The sequence below is a fragment of the Oncorhynchus tshawytscha genome, unplaced genomic scaffold, assembly GCF_018296145.1.
Source record: "Oncorhynchus tshawytscha isolate Ot180627B unplaced genomic scaffold, Otsh_v2.0 Un_contig_3667_pilon_pilon, whole genome shotgun sequence".
NCBI classification, from domain to species: Eukaryota; Metazoa; Chordata; class Actinopteri; order Salmoniformes; family Salmonidae; genus Oncorhynchus; species Oncorhynchus tshawytscha.
The window spans coordinates 15,001-24,194 of record NW_024607389.1 but is presented as its reverse complement, the minus strand read 5'-3'; the positions used below and the strand labels follow the sequence as shown (position 1 = coordinate 24,194).

At 38.2% G+C, this 9,194-nt stretch overlaps 1 pseudogene; it reads left to right on the top strand.

Moving 5' to 3' along the window:
• The first annotated feature begins 819 nt into the window (after positions 1–819).
• The window catches only part of LOC112217129, a 17,315-nt pseudogene continuing 8,940 nt past the window's right edge, over positions 820–9,194 (top strand).

Below are 9,194 nucleotides of genomic sequence, written 5' to 3'. Positions count from 1 at the left end.
TGACTTGTTCTGTTCTCTGTGTAGCTATGGAGAGGTGACTTGTTCTGTTCTCTGTGTAGCTATGGAGAGGTGACTTGTTCTGTTCTCTGTGTAGCTATGGAGAGGTGACTTGTTCTGTTCTCTGTCTGTGTAACTATGGAGAGGTGACTTGTTCTGTTCTCTGTGTAGCTATGGAGAGGTGACTTGTTCTGTTCTCTGTGTAGCTATGGAGAGGTGACTTGTTCTGTTCTCTGTGTAGCTATGGAGAGGTGACTTGTTCTGTTCTCTGTGTAGCTATGGAGCTATGGTGACTTGTTCTGTTCTCTGTGTAGCTATGGAGAGGTGACTTGTTCTGTTCTCTGTGTAGCTATGGAGAGGTGACTTGTTCTGTTCTCTGTGTAGCTATGGAGAGGTGACTTGTTCTGTTCTCTGTGTAGCTATGGAGAGGTGACTTGTTCTGTGACTTGTTCTGTTCTCTGTGTAGCTATGGAGAGGTGACTTGTTCTGTTCTCTGTGTAGCTATGGAGAGGTGACTTGTTCTGTTCTCTGTGTAGCTATGGAGAGCTATGGTGACTTGTTCTGTTCTCTGTGTAGCTATGGAGAGGTGACTTGTTCTGTTCTCTGTGTAGCTATGGAGAGGTGACTTGTTCTGTTCTCTGTGTAGCTATGGAGAGGTGACTTGTTCTGTTCTCTGTGTAGCTATGGAGAGGTGACTTGTTCTGTTCTCTGTGTAGCTATGGAGAGGTGACTTGTTCTGTTCTCTGTGTAGCTATGGAGAGGTGACTTGTTCTGTTCTCTGTGTAGCTATGGAGAGGTGACTTGTTCTGTTCTCTGTGTAGCTATGGAGAGGTGACTTGTTCTGTTCTCTGTGTAGCTACGCGGAGGTGAGGGCAGAGCAGCGTAGAGAGCTGGGTATCATTGAAGAGCCCCCCCCTGAGGTAACTGTGGACAAGGTGAGATGCATCACCATATTGATGTGTATTTTCCCTCTTTCATATTAATATAACTATGACTGTCTAAGTGGTATATATCTGTTATTAATATAACTATGACTGTCTAAGTGGTAGATATCTATCTGCTATTAATATAACTATGACTGTCTAAGTGATATCTATCTGTTATTAATGTAACTATGACAGTCTAAGTGGTAGATATATATCTGTTATTAATATAACTCTGTCTAAGTGGTATATATCTGTTATTAATATAACTATGACTGTCTAAGTGGTAGATATATATCTGTTATTAATATAACTATGACTGTCTAAGTGATATCTATCCGTTATTAATATAACTATGACTGTCTAAGTGGTATCTATCTGTTATTAATGTGACTATGACAGTCTAAGTGGTAGATATCTATCTGCTATTAATATAACTATGACTGTCTAAGTGGTAGTTATCTGGTATTGATATAACTATGACTGTCTAAGTGGTAGATATCTATCTGTTATTAATATAACTAGGTGTAACGGTTTTCTAGTGGTGATGAAGGGTCGGACCAAACTGCAGCGTGTCGATTGCGATCCATGTTTATTTAAACAAACGTAAACACGACTAAACACGAACACTACAAACAATAAACGAAACGAAACGAAAACCGAAAACAGCCTATACTTGTGTCAACTAACATCAAACAAGGACATCAAGACACTAAGGACAATCACCCACGACAAACTCAAAGAATATGGCTGCCTAAATATGGTTCCCAATCAGAGACAACGATAAGCACCTGCCTCTGATTGAGAACCACTCCAGACAGCCATAGACCTTGCTAGACAACCCACTAAGCTACAATCCCAATACCACCACCAAAACCCCAAGACAAACACACCACAATTACAAAAACCCCATGCCACACCCTGGCCTGACCAAATACATAAAGATAAACACAAAATACTTTGACCAGGGCGTGACACTAGGACTGTCTAAGTGATATCTATCTGTTATTAATATAACTATGACTGTCTAAGTGGTAGATATCTATCTGTTATTAATATAACTAGGACTGTCTAAGTGATATCTATCTGTTATTAATATAACTATGACTGTCTAAGTGGTAGATATCTATCTGCTATTAATATAACTATGACTGTCTAAGTGGTAGATATATATATCTGTTATTAATATAACTATGACAGTCTAAGTGGTAGATATCTATCTGCTATTAATATAACTATGACAGTCTAAGTGGTAGATATATATATCTGTTATTAATATAACTATGACAGCCTAAGTGGTATCTATCTGTTATTAATGTAACTATGACAGTCTAAGTGGTAGATATCTATCTGCTATTAATATAACTATGACAGTCTAAGTGGTAGATATATATCTGCTATTAATATAACTATGACAGTCTAAGTGGTAGATATCTATCTGCTATTAATATAACTATGACAGTCTAAGTGGTAGATATATATATCTGTTATTAATATAACTATGACAGTCTAAGTGGTATCTATCTGTTATTAATGTAACTATGACAGTCTAAGTGGTAGATATCTATCTGCTATTAATATAACTATGACAGTCTAAGTGGTAGATATATATCTGTTATTAATATAACTATGACAGTCTAAGTGGTAGATATCTATCTGCTATTAATATAACTATGCCAGTCTAAGTGGTAGATATATATATCTGTTATTAATATAACTATGACAGTCTAAGTGGTAGATATATCTATCTGTTATTAATATAATTATGACAGTCTAAGTGGTAGATATATATATCTGTTATTAATATAACTTTGACAGTCTAAGTGGTATCTGTTATTAATGTAACTATGACAGTCTAAGTGGTAGATATCTATCTGTTATTAATATAACTATGACAGTCTAAGTGGTATCTATCTGTTATTAATATAACTATGACAGTCTAAGTGGTAGATATCTATCTGTTATTAATGTAACTATGACTGTCTAAGTGGTATCTATCTGCTATTAATATAACTATGACAGTCTAAGTGGTAGATATATATATCTGTTATTAATATAACTATGACAGCCTAAGTGGTATCTATCTGTTATTAATGTAACTATGACAGTCTAAGTGGTAGATATCTATCTGCTATTAATATAACTATGACAGTCTAAGTGGTAGATATATATCTGCTATTAATATAACTATGACAGTCTAAGTGGTAGATATCTATCTGCTATTAATATAACTATGACAGTCTAAGTGGTAGATATATATATCTGTTATTAATATAACTATGACAGTCTAAGTGGTATCTATCTGTTATTAATGTAACTATGACAGTCTAAGTGGTAGATATCTATCTGCTATTAATATAACTATGACAGTCTAAGTGGTAGATATATATCTGTTATTAATATAACTATGACAGTCTAAGTGGTAGATATCTATCTGCTATTAATATAACTATGCCAGTCTAAGTGGTAGATATATATATCTGTTATTAATATAACTATGACAGTCTAAGTGGTAGATATATCTATCTGTTATTAATATAATTATGACAGTCTAAGTGGTAGATATATATATCTGTTATTAATATAACTTTGACAGTCTAAGTGGTATCTATCTGTTATTAATGTAACTATGACAGTCTAAGTGGTAGATATCGATCTGTTATTAATATAACTATGACAGTCTAAGTGGTATCTATCTGTTATTAATATAACTATGACAGTCTAAGTGGTAGATATCTATCTGTTATTAATGTAACTATGACTGTCTAAGTGGTATCTATCTGTTATTAATATAACTATGACAGTCTAAGTGGTAGATATCTATCTGTTATTAATATAACTAGGACTGTCTAAGTGATATCTATCTGTTATTAATATAACTATGACAGTCTAAGTGGTAGATATATATATCTGTTATTAATATAACTATGACAGTCTAAGTGGTAGATATATATATCTGCTATTAATATAACTATGACAGTCTAAGTGGTAGAGATATATCTGTTATTAATGTAACTATGACAGTCTAAGTGGTAGATATCTATCTGCTATTAATATAACTATGACAGTCTAAGTGGTAGATATATATATCTGTTATTAATATAACTATGACAGTCTAAGTGGTAGATATCTATCTGCTATTAATATAACTATGACAGTCTAAGTGGTAGATATCTATCTGTTATTAATGTAACTATGACTGTCTAAGTGGTATCTATCTATCTGTTATTAATATAACTAGGACTGTCTAAGTGATATATATCTGTTATTAATATAACTATGACAGTCTAAGTGGTAGATATATATATCTGTTATTAATGTAACTATGACAGTCTAAGTGATATCTATCTGTTATTAATATAACTATGACAGTCTAAGTGGTAGATATATATATCTGTTATTAATGTAACTATGACAGTCTAAGTGATATCTATCTGTTATTAATGTAACTATGACAGTCTAAGTGATATCTATCTGTTATTAATGTAACTATGACAGTCTAAGTGGTAGATATATATCTGTTATTAATATAACTATGACTGTCTAAGTGGTAGATATCTATCTGTTATTAATATAACTATGACAGTCTTAAGTGGTAGATATATATCTGTTATTAATGTAACTATGACTGTCTAAGTGGTAGATATCTATCTGCTATTAATATAACTATGACAGTCTAAGTGGTAGATATATATATCTGTTATTAATATAACTATGACAGTCTAAGTGGTAGATATCTATCTGCTATTAATATAACTATGACAGTCTAAGTGGTAGATATCTATCTGCTATTAATATAACTATGACAGTCTAAGTGGTAGATATATATATCTGTTATTAATATAACTATGACAGTCTAAGTGGTAGATATCTATCTGCTATTAATATAACTATGACAGTCTAAGTGGTAGATATATCTATCTGTTATTAATATAACTATGACAGTCTAAGTGGTAGATATCTATCTGTTATTAATATAACTATGACAGTCTAAGTGGTATCTATCTGTTATTAATATAACTATGACAATCTAAGTGGTAGATATATATATCTGTTATTAATATAACTATGACAGTCTAAGTGGTAGATATATATATCTGTTATTAATATAACTATGACAGTCTAAGTGGTAGATATATATATCTGCTATTAATATAACTATGACTGTCTAAGTGGTATCTATCTGTTATTAATATAACTAGGACTGTCTAAGTGATATCTATCTGTTATTAATATAACTATGACAGTCTAAGTGGTAGATATATCTATCTGTTATTAATGTAACTATGACAGTCTAAGTGGTAGATATCTATCTGTTATTAATGTAACTATGACTGTCTAAGTGGTAGATATCTATCTGTTATTAATATAACTATGACAGTCTAAGTGGTAGATATCTATCTGGTATTAATGTAACTATGACAGTCTAAGTGATATCTATCTGTTATTAATATAACTAAGGAGGAGCGGACCAAAATGACAGCGTGGTAGATATCTATCATGTTATTTAATAAAATGAACAGTCTATACATGAAATAACTAAATCTACAAAACAACAAACGGAACGTGAAAAACCTACACAGCCTATCTGGTGAATAACAAACACTAAGACAGGAACAATCACCCACAAACACACAGTGACACCCAGGTAGATAAATATCTGTTATTAATCATAACTATGACAATCACCTGACTCTGATTGAGAATGGACAGCCATAGACTATGCTAGAACACCCCTATCAAGTCCCAATACCTACTAAAACCCCAATACAAAAATACATACAAAATAAACTATGTCACACCCTGGCCTGACCAAATAATTAAAGAAAACACAAAATACTAATATATATATCTGACAATTAATATAACTATGACAGTCTAAGTGGTATCTATCTGTTATTAATGTAACTATGACAGTCTAAGTGGTAGATATCTATCTGTTATTAATATAACTATGACAGTCTAAGTGGTATCTATCTGTTATTAATGTAACTATGACAGTCTAAGTGGTAGATATCTATCTGTTATTAATGTAACTATGACTGTCTAAGTGGTAGATATCTATCTGTTATTAATGTAACTATGACTGTCTAAGTGGTAGATATCTATCTGGTATTAATGTAACTATGACTGTCTAAGTGGTAGATGTCTATCTACCTCCATTGTGATTAGTTCCTTCTCCTCTCTCCTCCCTCAAGCAGAGTCAAGACAGTGGATCTGAGTCTCAGCTCAACACAGTTTCCAGCCTAAAAGAGGCGCTGGAACGCTTTGACCGTAGCCACACCCCCTCCTCCACCTCTCTGTCCTCACACAAGACCTCCTCACAGCTCTCAGACAACACCTGTACCTGTAAGAGAACACACACACACACACACACACACACACACACACACACACACACAGACCACACACAGACCACACACACACACATCTCAGACCACTCACACATCGGTATCTCTGACTATAATAGGATCTCTCATCTCCATAGCAACAGCCTCCAAGCTCCACATGGACATGGCCACGCCCTCGTCAGTCACATGTTGCCACCACCATCGAGATGACATCACAGAGACGCTCCTCCATCAGCAGCCAGGTAAGCCCTGATTGGACAGAATGCGACTGGACAGAAAGTGATTGGACAGAACCCCCCCAAAAATAAGCAAGTTTGTTTTGACTGGGCGATTGGGTGAGTCCAACAGGTGCTATTAAAATACATAATGAATTGAATCTGTTGTGGAGGAGCAGGACATGACCAGGTCCAATTCAACCTGAGACGAATCTACATTGAATCGACTCTGAATCAACTGCAACTGAATCAAACTCACACGGTATCTGTTGTCTGTGTTGGTGTGCGTGTGTAGTCTATGAGTTCTCAGACCACAGGACACAGTGTGGCTCCCGTCCATCCTGTGATACACCACCAACAACAAGAGGTGAGAAACGCCTGTCTATCTACCCTATTCACCTGGTACCCATCTATCCAAGGTTACAGCCCTATAGAGTGCACTACTTTTGACTTTGCCCTATGGAGCCTGGTGAAAAGTAGTGTACTAAATAGTGAATAGGGTGCTTATTTGGGACACCGCTCAAGTGTGATGATCCTACAGCCATTCAGTACTAGTATGTCAGACAGCAGAACCTCCCTCCAGCCATTCAGACAGCAGAACCTCCCTCCAGCCATTCAGTACTAGTATGTCAGACAGTAGAACCTCCCTACAGCCATTCAGACAGCAGAGAGCAGAACCTCCCTACTGCCATTCAGTACTAGTATGTCAGACAGCAGAACCTCCCTACAGCCATTCAGTACTAGTATGTCAGACAGCAGAACCTCCCTCCAGCCATTCAGATAGCAGAACCTCCCTACAGCCATTCAGTACTAGTATGTCAAACAGCAGAACCTCCCTACAGCCATTCAGACAGCAGAATCTCCCTACAGCCATTCAGTACTAGTATGTCAGACAGTAGAACCTCCCTACAGCCATTCAGACAGCAGAGAGCAGAACCTCCCTACTGCCATTCAGTACTAGTATGTCAGACAGCAGAACCTCCCTACAGCCATTCAGTACTAGTATGTCAGACAGCAGAACCTCCCTCCAGCCATTCAGATAGCAGAACCTCCCTACAGCCATTCAGTACTAGTATGTCAAACAGCAGAACCTCCCTACAGCCATTCAGACAGCAGAACCTCCCTACAGCCATTCAGTACTAGTATGTCAGACAGTAGAACCTCCCTACAGCCATTCAGACAGCAGACAGCAGAACCTCCCTCCAGCCATTCAGTACTAGTATATCAGACAGCAGAACCTCCCTCCAGCCATTCAGTACTAGTATGTCAGACAGCAGAACCTCCCTCCAGCCATTCAGACAGCAGAACCTCCCTCCAGCCATTCAGTACTAGTATGTCAGACAGCAGAACCTCCCTCCAGCCATTCAGACAGCAGACAGCAGAACCTCCCTCCAGCCATTCAGACAGCAGACAGCAGAACCTCCCTACAGCCATTCAGACAGCAGAACCTCCCTACAGCCATTCAGTACTAGTATGTCAGACAGTAGAACCTCCCTACAGCCATTCAGACAGCAGACAGCAGAACCTCCCTCCAGCCATTCAGTACTAGTATATCAGACAGCAGAACCTCCCTCCAGCCATTCAGTACTAGTATGTCAGACAGCAGAACCTCCCTCCAGCCATTCAGACAGCAGAACCTCCCTCCAGCCATTCAGTACTAGTATGTCAGACAGCAGAACCTCCCTCCAGCCATTCAGACAGCAGACAGCAGAACCTCCCTCCAGCCATTCAGACAGCAGACAGCAGAACCTCCCTCCAGCCATTCAGTACTAGTATGGCAGACAGCAGAACCTCCCTATAGCCATTCAGTACTAGTATGTCAGACAGCAGAACCTCCCTCCAGCCATTCAGTACTAGTATGTCAGACAGCAGAACCTCCCTCCAGCCATTCAGACAGCAGACAGCAGAACCTCCCCTCCAGCCATTCAGTACTAGTATGGCAGACAGCAGAACCTCCCTATAGCCATTCAGTACTAGTATGTCAGACAGCAGAATCTCCCTCCAGCCAATCAGTACTAGTATGTCAGACAGCAGAACCTCCCTCCAGCCATTCAGTACTAGTATGTCAGACAGCAGAACCTCCCTACAGCCATTCAGTACTAGTATGTCAGACAGCAGAACCTCCCTACAATTATTCAGTACTAGTATGTCAGATAGCAGAACCTCCCTCCAGCCATTCAGTACTATAATGTCAGACATCAGAACCTCCCTACAGCCATTCAGACAGCAGACAGCAGAACCTCCCTCCAGCCATTCAGACAGCTGACAGCAGAACCTCTCTACAGCCATTCAGTACTAGTATGTCAGACAGCAGAACCTATTGTAGCCTGACGCTGCTTGCTGGTCATATAACATGGTGGGAACAATCTTTCTCCCTCTGTTTCCCTCTCTCCCTTCCCCCGTTACTCCCCCATCCAACCCCAAGCCGGTGCTAGAGTTCTCAGCCCAGGTGAATGCTATGCAGCACCTAAAGGACCAGCTGGAGCAGAGGACCAGGATGATTCAGGCCAACATCCAGAGACAGCAGGATGAACTCCGAGCCATACAGGACCAACTACACAGAGTACAGCCCCCAGCCATACAGGACCAACTACACAGAGTACAGCCCCCAGCCATACAGGACCAACTACACAGAGTACAGCCCCCATCCATACAGGTAGGAGATGGAGACCCCATACAGGTAGAAGAAATATATAGACCCCATACAG